Source organism: Tinamus guttatus, unplaced genomic scaffold, assembly GCF_059628265.1.
Source record: "Tinamus guttatus ecotype Peru unplaced genomic scaffold, ASM5962826v1 Tinamus_guttatus_pri_ptg000307l, whole genome shotgun sequence".
In the NCBI taxonomy this organism is placed as follows: domain Eukaryota; kingdom Metazoa; phylum Chordata; class Aves; order Tinamiformes; family Tinamidae; genus Tinamus; species Tinamus guttatus.
In genome coordinates this window covers 2,588,235-2,599,982 of record NW_028288841.1, presented here as the reverse complement: position 1 = coordinate 2,599,982, position 11,748 = coordinate 2,588,235, and the positions used below count along the sequence as shown (strand labels likewise).

The following is an 11,748-nucleotide window of genomic DNA, read 5'->3' as shown; positions in this document are numbered from 1 at the left end:
TCACTGCTCATTGAGGGAGGGCGCACGGCGGCTGCTGCCAGCAGGGATGGACCCAGGTTAAAGCCAGGCCTGGCCTGGCTGCTGGCAATGGCAGCTAGAGGAAGCTGTGAGGTGAGGGAGGCAACGGGGAACAGCAAAAGCCTTGAGGTAGCTTGGAGCAGGGCAGGAAGGTCCCCATGACATAAAGCTCAAGCTGTGGAGCGAGTTGTCCTCAATACATCAGTGAGAATGGAGGAAAGCAGCGGCGTAGCACATGCCTTCCCACTGCCTTCACTGTGCCACATAGCTATGCTTGGCCTTGGTCACTGCAACCCACCCTGGGAGCTGGGAATCCCTTGCTCGACAGCTCGAGCTTTACATCATGGTGATTTTGGCTTTTCTACCCAACCTCCGTGGAGGAAAACAACCCAAGGAGGATGCCGGAGCTCAAGGGACTACAAAGTCATCAGAAGGCAATGATGCCAAGTCCTGTGATACTGACTTATCACCTGGATGTGGCTCTGTTGCCCAGTGAATCCCTCCTGTTCATCTCCTTCTCAAGAAGGTCCATGACATATGGACATCTTCATGCTCCTGACCATTTGGACAGAGGTCTCCATCCTTTCCTTTTTCCCTGGTCATCTGGGGACAGTTCCTGGAAGGACCGTGGCTTTTTCCCATCACATGTCCGCATGAGCTCAGTAGCTCTCCACTCTGCACTGACTTTTTGTGGAAAGACTTGACCAGTAACTCGCCAGCGTGCAAATCCCAGCGCTATCCAAGACTAGCTAGTGCTACGGGCCTCCTGACAGCAGGGGTCTAAACTCCACCACATTGGGGCCTCCTGGGAAACGGGGACCTTCCCGTGCCACAGGGTAGGCACAGATGAGGCCACATATCATGGGGAGAGGGGTTGGGGGACAGCACAGCATTTGCATCGTCCTTTGAGCAGGCCTGGGCTGAAAGATGGTGTTTGTGCTGTGTAAAGAATATGTTTTTATTTTGTTAGGATCTTTTTTATTTATTTATTTAAAGAGAAGGCTGCCGCTCTGCAGAGCTTGTCTGTCCCAGGAAATGTGTTATAAAACTGCAATTTGCCTGTCTTGGCTCCCTCACCCTAGCATTGACCCTCAAGATGAACTCCCATGAATAAGTCTAATCCTGTTTTTCATGTTTCCCCAGGTTAATGAATATTTATGAATCATTTCTCCAGAGCCAAAGCATGGCCCTTACAACCGGCCATGATAGTTCAATTTGTTTTCTTGCCAATTCTTCAAATTGTTTTTTTTTTTTTCTTCTTTTTGAAACTCAAAAAAAAAAAAAAAAACCCTCATTCCCAGTTGTTTCTTATCAAAGTGGTTTTGGGGGAGGTTTTTGGTTTTTTGTTGCTTTTTATTTTTATTTTTTACTTAGCTGGTACTTGGAGATGTTCCAATCAGCTTGAATGATTAATGTGGTGCCACTGACTTGTTTTGTGTTTGTATTAAAAAAAAAAAAGCACAATTCATGTTTTCCAAAGAGCCAGTTAGATATCTCTGATTGACCATGCAATGTAAGCTTTAAATTGTTCTTTGTGTGCACAAAATGTACAGCAAAATAGCAGCATTTCCCCAAAGATGAATGGAACATTCAAGGTTAGAGACACAGGCAAAAAGAAAAAAATACCGCCTCTCAGCACACTGTGTATTGGACTATAATCATTAAAAGGCCAGGTCTTAATACCCTGCATTCATTTATGGAGGAAGATTTGTTCTTTCGCCTACTATTTATTTAGCTTGTCTTAATTCAGTTTGAATAGCAGAACAGCTTTCCCAGTTCAGCTGCACCTCCAAGTCAAGGTCATTCCCCTTAGAGAAGGATCAAGATCTTTTACTGAGGAAAAAGAAACGTCCCTCCTGCTGCTGCTGCATCTCCAGGCACCATGAGCCAAGGGCAGGGGATGCTGCAGCTGCTTCACCTTGAAAAATATACACTTTGAGAAAAAAATAAATATTCCTTAGTGGTATTTGGAAATAAAATGGAGCTGTGAAGAGGAGGAGGCTTGGGCAGGGCTCCTATGAGCCCTAGGTCTGTGAGCCAGTGGAGCGGTGCAGAGATGCCGCTCCATCGACCTGCACTGTGTGCTCCTTTCCAGGTGCGAGTTCAGCCTCTCCAAATGGCCCTCTAATAATTTCTGAAAAGGTTTGGTAGTGCTGACCAGTGTGTATTTATTTCCAAACAATAACTGCTTGTGTTTGAACTCGTTAGACTAAAGCAGGCCGTGGCAGTCCCGCCATGCAGGAGCCGCTCGGGGAGCGTGTGGGAGCCAACGAGCAGCAAGTTTAACATTGGCAGCAGCCCAATCATATTGCATGAAAAAAAATGCACACACGCACACACCAAAAAAACACAATGTTGCTTCAGTTTTGTTATTTGACCCTTACATCACAGGAGAAAAAGATTTAAAAAATAAAAAATAAATAGAGTTTTCTTTAAAGACTGAGAGTGAATGGCAACTTTTTCTGGACAGACCATGGTGGGGTCAAAACCTATTGGAGGGATGAACCTACTTGCAGCAGATGAGCAAGGGTGTCCCCATGTCCTCTGTACACACGGTCCTTGTGTCCATTCCAGCTCAGCACCAGAACTCCACAACCCTCCAGGGCAAAAAGTACCTAGAGGTGGCCCAGGGGAGTTCACTTACAGTTACATTCTAGCTCCTTATTATAAATAGATGAAAATTTAACCAGCAAAAGACTGTAAAATTAACTTTCTTAATGCAGTGGACTTAAAAACCCAGGCGGCTCCCTGGGCCAGGTGGGTCATACCCATCTCTGCCCGCTGCTCCCTATGGGCTGCAGTTAAACACCTTCTTTTTCCTCTCTCTGCTGCCAGCTCACCCAGGTTACTGGTTCCCTTCCACAGGGTGCAAGTGTCCCTCACCCATGGGAGCAGGAGGTGCTTGGAGAGGAGATGACACCAACCAGAGGGCAGACATGGCCGGCCAGACAGGCCCAGGAGATCCCTGCTTGCTCCTCTGTCACACCATGAAGCATCTCTGGATGCACCTTTGCTGGTCATCTTTGCTATAAAAACAAGCAGAAGTAGCCTAAGTTGTTCAGGTCTGAGATACGGTTTTACTAAACAAGCTGGTGACACTTTTCAAATTATTTTTTCAATTTTTTGCGGGGTTGCCCCTGCTGTTGTGCTAGCAACTTCATTTTCCAAGGCGGTGCTCACCTGCGCTCAGTTGCAACCGCCTTCATGTCAACTTTCTTCGAAAGAAAAGCCCTTGTTCCAGGAAGGCATCCAAAGGCAGCGACGTTTCTGTCAATCCCGTGGGCTGCCTTTACCACCGCCTTCCTTAGGGGACAATCGCTGCCTGCTGGGACTTTATGCAGAGATTGCCAACGTGCTGTGCGGACGCAGACGCAAAGAATGAGCTTTGTAATTTAAATAGCAGCCTGCAGAATTGATGATAGACACAAACACAGTCATTCAGCCAGCTGCAGAAAAGCAGCGAAAGCTCTGGCAGGAGGGAGGAGGAAACGTGCTGCTTGCTTTGAGGACCGGGGACACATCTGTCACACTTAGGGCACAACATCTACGTGTGCAAGACAGCAGTGCCTCAGTGTCCCCAAAGCAGAAAGGCTTGCACTGCATCCTGGTCAGAGCAGAGCAGCCTCCTTACGTTTGCTCACTAACAGCATCCTCAGCCCCATGCTGCCATGGATGGAAGATGCTCCTGGCAAGAGAATTCAAAATTAAGGGAGATTTTGTAAAAATCTTAGGGAGGGAAAATGGGGAATTGGGGAAAATGAGCATGGGCAGATCAGGAGCACTGTCCAAAGAGTGGCATCCTCTGCAGCAAGTGCTTGCCGAGCAGGACAAGGGCACTGCGGACAATAAAAATAACACTACATCTATGGAAAATGATGCTAAGTACCTTTTCATGTGCAATACCCCTCCTTAATCTGCTGTGTCTCATTTACACAGCAAGAAAGGCTTTTTGTTGTTGTTGTTAAAGGATGATAAATATATTTTCTTTCTGAAAAGAAACAAAGACTCTGACAAGGCCTTTAATCATCAAATCAGTATAAACAACATTATAATACATTAGACTTGGAAATGATAAACCGTGGTTATGCAACAACTAATTAGATTAGCACTGACAGCTTTCAAAGAGAAGGAGGGAAAGGCCCAACACATACCTTACTTCCAGGGTTGATTTTTCCTGGAAGCTGCAGGCAAGGACGAGCCATGAGTGCTTTTCCCCAGAAAGTGGGAATCCATGCGGGAAACACCCACCCCTGAAAAGCAATTTCTGCTGCAATGTACCAACAAACTCGTTTCCTTAGTGGGAGCAGCAGCTGGGAGCAGTAAGTGACAAGCTAAAGTCCTCCTTAAAATGAAATGCAAGAAATGTTGTGGTGGAAAAGGCTAATCACAGCCCCTGTGCTGCCACGTGAGAGCTACCGCTCTTCTGGCAGTGATGGGAATTTTGCTGCCTGGGAGGATGAAAGCCTCCTCTCAGCTGGGGAACAGCATAAAAACGGTCCATAAACAGCACTGAGACAAAATGTATTTATACTCTTTTGAGGGATCTTATGGTAATTTAGGGCTGCTACTAAACACACAGGTGCAACCCCAAATCACCGGCTGCCTTCGGGGGGACCTGGAGCCCTCCAGTGACCCCAAGGACACATCTAGCAGGCACCTTGCTGTGTGCTTGGAGATCACCCAGGGCTGAGCACGGCATAAGCACCCAGGAGAGCGTTGCCCGCTGCCACCTTCCATCCCAGGAATACGAGCAACCAGGGAAGCTCCCGATCCAAGCTCTTCTCTCTTGTCAACATGTCAGGATGTTCCTTTCTATAAACAAACTCAAATTACCTGTTAATAACTCCCCAAACATGATGTGAGCAGGAAGGAGAGGTGGGGGAGAAGAGGGGAGTGAGGAGAACATGAAGTAGGGAGGAGACATCAGGAATTTCCATTAGAGATCTCGTCAGAACCAAGAATTTTGAGATTTAATCAATAAGGTCAAAAATAAAACTCTTCCATTAATCTTGCTTGCAGCTCATGGCAGGACCCTCTGATCACACATCCTCTTTTCATCCTCTCCCAGAGCCTCTTGCAGGTGGCTGTATTTTGCTCCTGACAGAAAGCTCGACTGTTGCCTTTTTGCCTTTCTATCAGTGTCACACGTGCGCCCGCAGCCCGAGAGCTGCCAGCATCCCAGCCCGTGGCTGTGCCAGGGCCCGCGCGGCCGCTCGCCTCTCGCCTCCAGCTTAGGAGGCAGCAGGGCTGCAGCAGCAAACAGTATTTTCCTTTATTTTAATTCCTCTGTAATAATGGCCCCCATGCCCGTTGCCACGCTATCTTGCTGCAAGGGCTGAAGGAAAAGCGAAAACCAAAGCTACTTTCCCTGATTCTTTGTGCTTGGTCACATCACATCCTTGCAAAGCTTCCTCATCACCTGTGTAGGAGAGAGCAGACCGAGCATCCCTCCTGGCACAGGTAGCCTGCGAGCAGAGGTGACACGGGCAATGACAACTAAAAGAAAGCGCTACTTGGGTCCTGAAGGCCCACAGTGGGTCAATATATTTAGAGACATATGGGCAGGGGTCCCTCTGCCCTTCTCTCCCCCATCCCAGAGCTGAACTTTGAGGTGTCTCCTCTCTGCAGCTCTTCTGCCCAAGCTGCAAGGGGCTGAGGAGCTGCTGGGTTTATGAGCATGCAAGACTTGCATTTATGAGCGTGCAAAACTTGGAGAGCAGCTGAAGTCAACTTTCTGTCCTTCTCGTATGCATCAGACAAACACGCTGATGGCACAATAAGAGAGAAATATAACCAGTGCCAGGAAAAGTCCTGCAGCCAGCACGTGTCTCCTGCATATTTTATCTTCTAATCCACTGCGCTAATGCTTAACCACCACACCAAGCAGGTGGAAGTTTGAGGGCCATTGAGCACTGCGAATTTTCCCAATGCATCACAATTACCAAAACACCTGTGCTAAATAACTTTGCGCTGAGCCTCTGTGAAAATTCACAGAGTGCTCAATAGCCCTTGAAATTTCTCATTTCTAACTGTGGTGGAGCAGCTGAGCGCTCACACATCACGCTGCGGCGTGTAAGGACACTGGTGCAAGACCTCCTGAAGGCTCCTTTCTCCTCTCTGGGAAGTTATGTTGTCCTGGGGCTTCTCGAGCTGCTCCTGCTTTGTCACTGCAATTAAAGTCACTTGGAGCTGGGTGAGGTTTGTGTGACCAGGCTCCAACCACAGTGTGGCCGTCCCTCCTTTGCAGCTGTCTCAGGACCTTCCTTTTGATCTTCTGGCATCCCAAAACACCTAAACGTGAATCCCCTTGACCACAATAGGTTAATCTTGAGCTTGGAGCTGGACTCTCTGCACCCACGATCTCACACTGGACCTGGGCTCCAGGCTCATCCTCAACTGCAGCTGAACCACAGCCCTCAGGAGGTCGATCAGCAAGATGATCAGCAAGAGCCTACACAGTCAGAGCAATAATAGGCTGAGGCTCCTTAATCTGACAGGCAAAGGCATCTCAAGATCTGAAAACCAAAGACAGATCTCAGAGAAACAAAACGGTTCTCAGTGCAGAACACCTAAGGGAATTAATTAAACACTGCAGCAATTACCTGAGCACACAACATCTCCTCTGTCACTTTAGCTCTTCAAATGGCATCTCCATGGGACACTCCAGCTCCATGAGGGTCGCCAGGAGGAAAACCACTTGCCTGTGCTATGGGTGCTATGGGGCACCTTCTGCAGAACTGCAGATCTTTGAAAGACCAGTGGTGATAGCAGCCAGCTGCTGCTGCATTAAATATCAATACGGGCAGTATCAGGCGGGCAATGAAACCATGAAGAAATGAGAAAAATGGGGGGAAAAAAGCGCATCTCCTGGGGCATTCCCTGGAGGCTGCTCGGGTGGGCACAGCACCTGCTCGCGGCTGTTTTGCTGCTCATAAAGGAGCAGTCCAGGCTGTGTGCACCCACCGTGCCTCTGCTGTGCAGCTTCTCAAGCCAACCCATGGCACCAGCTCAGCTGCAGCGCCGCCTCGTCGCTTACCAGTTGCCATAAAAATGAAATTGAGCTACTATAGACAGGCTCTGATAGAATTACTCTAAGCCTGATTTTCAGGGCTGCTTAGCTCAGTGACTTACTTAGAGGTTAGTTACATGTCTACCAAAATCCAGCTGAAATCCAGATTTTTTTTAAAGAGATATTTTAGAAGCATTAGGCTTTTATGTTACTTTTTTTCTTCTTTTTTTTTTTTATATTTTAGAAAAAGCATCTTTTGGAGCTCTTGGCATAAAGCAGAGGTTAGTTTAAATGGTCCCAATTTAAATGTATTTTAATGTTCATGATGTTTAAATAAGATTCATTTTGGCACATTAGCATATGAGAATGTAGGCACAGAAGCCCAATTTTCTTGTGTGGTTTTACAGTAATTAATACTCTAGGCACTTCGTATCACAAAATGACAAATATATCTTTGCAACAATTTAAAACAAAACAGAAGGTTAAAAAAAAGAACATCAGAAACAAGTGGGCCATGCACATGCAAGAGAGAGAGTGAGGACCATATCCTCAAATGGAGAACTTAGCCCTGTGGAATTCAGTGGATGGTCACAAGCTCCCACTTGGGCAATGGTTTGCTAATGTCGCAGTGCCACAGCAAGGACCCAGTGCCTCCTTGGATCTAAACTCAAATCCTATGGGATCTCACAGCACAAGCAGGTCAGAGGGTGGCAAGGTGAGCTTGTTCAGCAGACTTCGCTCAAACACAGAAGTCTCTCCCTGAAGCCTCCATCCCATCCTGTTCTTACTCCTGTCTTGAGGACCCTTTTTTCCACAAAAATAACCCAGAAATTCCAAGACGGAATTGAAGCCTCCATGTGGCCTCCTAACATGAGCGTTACATGGTGCTATTGGCCTTCCTGAGCCCTTGCTGCCCAGTGTGACTCAGGGGGAAGCAGGGATGGCTCCAGGACCGGAGCAGGGATGAACATCCCACCCAGCTGGGGACACAGACCCAGAAAACCAAGCTTGAGACGCACCAACACGGATCCTCACACATTCTGGGACAACAGGATTGCTTGACCTCCCCGCTACTCCACAAGTGGTCAAGCACCTGCCTAAGCAGTAAAATAGTTCAAACTTCCCAGAGATGTGGGGGCATTTGTTGTTGGAGAAGAGCAAAAAGAAAAATCAGTAATAACGACAAAACCAAAAACCATTGCCTTGCTTCATGTAAAAGATGTTGAGACCTAATTAACTGATCACCAGGCTTTTTTCCTTTTTTTTTTTTTTTGTCTTCTTCTTAGCAGCTCTAAATAAAGCTGTTGTCACTAACCAATAAGCAATGTAGCCAAAGGCCTCTGTAGAGTGTCCAGAAGCCTCATAACTTCCCTATGATTCAAAGAGAAGGAATAGTCAAAGTTCCATTTTGATTATTAAAAAAAAAAGTGATCAGAGTCAGTGGGTCGATGTCAATAGAAGTGACTCACAAATGCATGAACTGGAAGGTTTCCCGATGTTGTTTCCCCTCCAGGAGACAGAGACCACTCTGAGCATCAGCAAAAGGTTGTTTTTTTTCTAATTGACACCTGATTTTCATTTGGATGGTTTGTAAATGGTTTCCACCCCTCTCCAACCCCTTTCTGGTTAGAGAAGCTTTAAAATCTTACATGGAAAGCTCTCGAGCTCTTTGCTCTTTGAGACTTAAATAAATAAATAAATAGAAATCTGCAGTCACGCAGGAAGACAGCCAAGACCAGATCGTGAGTGTTCACATTTAACTATCGCTGTATTTCACTGTGTGCCTGTACATGTCTTGTAAAAAGGCAAATGCCCTTATGCTCCATGTCCCCTGGAAGTAGCAAAGTACACATGCTCCATTCATAATTAATGGCCTAGCTTTTCCAAAAGCACTAACAACTGCATCTGCTGTGGTCCATGGAGGATTTGGCCCTAAAGTTTTGGCTTCTCTCTGCCTGCAAAATAGCCACCGAAGGCTGCCGGAGCCAACCTTGGACACCTGGAATGCAGATGCTCCCGGGCCGGCAGCAAACATCGTTGCACTCACCCATTCCAAGGACACTGCATTTGGCCACCGAACATTTTGGTTTGCAAGGTGCACAGTACTTAGGATGGGTGCTAAGCACTGAAGAGCCCTGGGCACCCCTGCAGAACCCGATTTTTGCATCAGTCCAAGGCCTGGCACGGCCCGCGGGATGAGCAGACGTGCAGCGCAGCTGGTGCAGAGCTGTGGCCGCAGCGGCTGCTCAGCGCATCAGCTTGCAGCAGGACAGCAGTGATGTCCCTGGCACGTCAGTGAATACTAAAATGCACAGAAAGCCACCTGGAGATGAGGTCATGGGTTTTATCTGCTTGTTATCGTGCCCACTGAGCAAGCCATGCATGTTCCTGCTTTCCTGGGGGCCCCCAGAAGACCTCCAAGCACTTTCACTGCTGCTGGGGGACAGGCTCCTCCACCCCGCCATGCCCTTCTTGCGTCTTCAGGAGGTTCCTCAGTAAGAGACAGAAAAGCTCAGCCACCCCAGAAGTACTGGGGCCTCATCTTCTCATGGGCACTATAAGAGCTCCCTGCATCAGGGCCTGGCATAGCAAACAGGCGAAGTGCTGGGGCACGAAGGTGCCCACACGACCTGGCTGAGGCCATGGCTCCACCATCACCTCTGAAGCTCATCCTCCTCAAACAATCCCCTTCCATTCTTTAATAAGGTGGGAGGAACGTCAAAAATAAGGTATGTCTTACACCTGCCTTAGGTGACCTCTCTGCTGCCAAGGACTCCCATCCCAGTGGAGCCTATAGAAGTTCATCGGCCATATCATCTCCACGGGTGGCAAACTGCCTCCAAGGCGATGGCTTCTGCTGCTCATTGCTGGAGACACTAAAGGCTTAGGACAGATGCTAGTAAAAAAAAAAAACAAGTAATGTAAAAAAATCAAAGTAACGTGGTGAAATGTGCCCTGGGACTTGGCTCTGCATTACAATATGATTTTTCTCCACAATCATTGGTGCAAGTTTTACTTGGCAGGTTTCCACCTTTTACATGAAGGCAACCCAGCAGCAGGGCTGTTCATCCGCACATCAACCCATACTTCTGTGATTATAGCTAGGCATTTTGCAGAGGAGAGACCCCTAAAAATAATACCCACCACATTAGATGCTGGGCTTGTTTTTGGACACGTTTAGGGCATGCAGAGAGGACTTTGGTCCAAAGAAAACCCACACTTATGAGGTTCAACCTGGACTGCAAACTGCTCATTCGTTCTGTGCTGCCACTTGACATCTGACAAGGGGAGGGAGCACAGAGCATTTGGGGGAACAAAAAGGGGAGAAAAAAGTAGTGAGGTCTGAAAGGTCTGGTTTACATTTTTGTTGATTTTCTGCTCTTATGTAGCTCCCTTGTATTTGATGGGAGGCAACTGCGTGTTGCAAGTACACATAAATTCCAAGGAGGCAACAGAGGAGAACATCAACCTTTGAGGGCAATTAATTGATATAGTTGGTGTAAAGCTCTGCTTTTCCTCTCACTTTGCATGGCTCTTTCTTGCTTTGGAGTTACCTGTGAAAAATCTCTGCAGGAATGACATGGAGGGAACAAAGCTGGATAAAAAGCTAGAGTATTTGCCTAGCTCACCGAAAACAGAAGGGAAAACACGCAGCACAGCCAAGTCAAATATCAATCTACTTTTGTGTGCTTTGTTTCATTAAGTTTACTTTATGATTCATTTGTAACAAACTGCGTTGGATAATGAGTACTTGCATTGCAAACCTCTGTGTGTTTAAAAAGTCATCCTGGTCACACAAGGAAGGAATGGATAACAAAAACAGAGTCCTTTTCATTTGCAAAAGTGCTTTGTGGTCTAAGCATGACTGAGTATGTCTCCAGCGACTCAATTGATAGACTCAGCAAGGAGGCTGTCACGTCACAGTCAGATCACTTGAGCTCTGTGGAGACAGCCCAGCCCATTACATTCAGCTCTGCCAAGATGACCTGAGAGAGCTTCTCCAAGCACGCTGGGCTTCCTCCCCAGCAAATGGCCCCGGAGATGCCTGTACGTGGTGGGGCTGCATGCAGCCAACAGCATTCCTGCGGGACTCAAATGTCTGAGGCTACAGAAGTCTGAAAGTCCAACGCTTCAATCTTGGTGATGGGTCCTTCAGCCCAGGACCATGGTGCTGGCCTCTCTTCATTTTGGTGTTGGCCTCTTTTCAGTGGTGGCCACCGATGGAACTAGAGGAACCGGCCAGAAACTGAAGCATCAAAGTTCCACAGGAACTTAGGGAAAAATTTCTTAACAGTGAGGGTGACAGAGCGCTGGAACAGGCTGCCCAGAGAGGTTGTGGAGTCTTCTTCTCTGGAGATCTTCAAACCCGCTTGGACGCAGTCCTGTGCCACGTGCTCTAGGTAACCCTGCATGTGCAGGGTGGTTGGACTAGAAGATCTCTTGAGGTCCCTTCCCTTAAGCATTCTATGATTTAATAAACCTTGCTGCAACAACTCTAGGTCTCCGGACCTTACAAAAATGTGAAATGCATCCCCTGTCCCAGGCTGCTCATATTTCAGACTGGACACCTCAGGTGGACAGAGAGTGTGATATCACACTAAGCCTAAACCGAATTTGTAGATGAGGTCATCTCCTGTACAATATTTAGCCCCTTGTATAAAGATATTCCCACATTTCTCCAGTTTACTTGATTTTCTTTGTATTTTATTTGTGACTGGTTC

At 47.3% G+C, this 11,748-nt stretch overlaps 1 long non-coding RNA gene across 1 annotated transcript; it reads right to left on the bottom strand.

Moving 5' to 3' along the window:
* Positions 1-4,707: 4,707 nt before the first annotated feature.
* Positions 4,708-9,937, bottom strand: LOC148594043 (uncharacterized). Its single transcript, XR_015913583.1, has 2 exons — positions 9,770-9,937; positions 4,708-4,826 (listed from the first exon to the last, which is right to left on the bottom strand). It is a non-coding gene; the product is annotated as an uncharacterized LOC148594043 (long non-coding RNA).
* Positions 9,938-11,748: the final 1,811 nt, after the last annotated feature.